Genomic DNA, 1,675 nt, shown 5'->3' with positions numbered 1-1,675 from the left:
CGTACAGAGTCATTTTAGGTAAGTTGCATGTAGCTCATGTTAAAATGATTGCTTCTTGCTACTTCTGCCATATTGGAGAGATGACATATAATAGGGTAGATTTTAAAAACCAAACTAAAACAAAAATCACTATACAGAGAGTTGAGAGCCCATATCCAGTTAATGCAAGGCTAACCCTTTGACTTTGCCACATTCTCTAACTTCTTAAATCCCTGATCTGTGAAAAGAGCTGGTCAAGATGATGTCTTAAGAAGATTCTTGCTCTGAAATTCCAACATTTCTTTGGTGAAAGTTCCAGAGCAGGGATGCTGTGATTTTGGCCTGACTGCTGGGGAATTCTCAGAAAAACAATCCAAATTCTTAACTGAACTCTTTTTAATAGTCAAGGAACAATGAGATCAACTGGGGGGCTTTAAAGCAAATTTCTAAGAAATAAACAGCTCTGTGGAAAACACCTGCTGAAGACTTGACTCCAAGCTAAAATCACAATGACTAGGTCATATTAGTGTATTTGTATTAATGCATATGTTTCTATTATAAGGTAGCCCTATAATATTTACCTAATCAGGTTCAAATTCTTTAATAAAGAGGTGGACTTTTAATTCTTTAAATATAAGAGGAGAAAATGTACCTCTATTTCATGCAGAAATCCTTTTGAATAGAAGATAGCCTCTTAAAAATTAAAGACAAGAAGTGTCAATGAGTGGTATATATAGAGGTTTTTATTATTACTAATAATATTTACTGCCCATTTTATACTAATTTACAAAACATTCCCCAGTAAAAAAAAAAAAGAAAGAAAGGAATCCATAGCCAAGAAAGCCTTCCTCAGTGACCAATGCAAAGAAATAGAGGAAAACAATAGAATGGGAAAAACTAGAGATCTCTTCAAGAAAATTAGAGTTACCAAGGGAATATATAATGCAGAGATAAAGGACAGAAATGGTATGGACCTAACAGAAGCAGAAAATATTGAGAAGAGGTGGCAAGAATACACAGAGGAACTAAACAAAAAAGATCTTAATGACCCAGATAACCACAATGGCATGATCACTCACCTAGAGCCAGACATCCTGGATTGTGAAGTCAAGTGGACCTTAGAAAACATCACTACAGACAAAGCTAGTGGAGGGGATGGAATCCGAGCTGAGCTAGTTAAAATCCTAAAAGATGATGCTGTTAAAATGCTGCACTCAATATGCCATGAAATTTGGAAAACTCATCAGTGGCCACAGAAATGTAAAAGGTCAGTTTTTATTCCAATCCCAAAGAAAGGCAATGCCATAGAATGTTCAAACTACCACATAATTGTACTCATCTCTCACACACTAGCAAGGTAATGCTCAAAATTCTCCAAGTGAGGCTTCAAAGGTACATGAACCAAGAACGTCCATATTTTCAAGCTGGATTTAGAAAAGGCAGAGGAATCAGAAATCAAATCGCCAAAATCTGTTGAGTAATAGAAAAAGCAAGGGAATTCTAGAAAAACATCTGCTTGATTGACTACTCTAAAGCCTTTGACTGTGTGGATCACAACAAACTGGAAAATTCTTAAAGAGGTGGGAATACCAGACCACCTGACCTGCCTCCTGAGAGATCTATATGCAGGTAAAGAAGCAACAATTAGAAATTTACATGGTACAATGGACTGGTTCCAAATTGGGAAGGGAGTATG

This window comes from Ovis aries, chromosome 17 (assembly GCF_016772045.2).
Source record: "Ovis aries strain OAR_USU_Benz2616 breed Rambouillet chromosome 17, ARS-UI_Ramb_v3.0, whole genome shotgun sequence".
Taxonomy (NCBI): domain Eukaryota; kingdom Metazoa; phylum Chordata; class Mammalia; order Artiodactyla; family Bovidae; genus Ovis; species Ovis aries.
The sequence above is the reverse complement of the archived record's forward strand: the minus strand, read 5'-3'. Positions refer to the sequence as shown.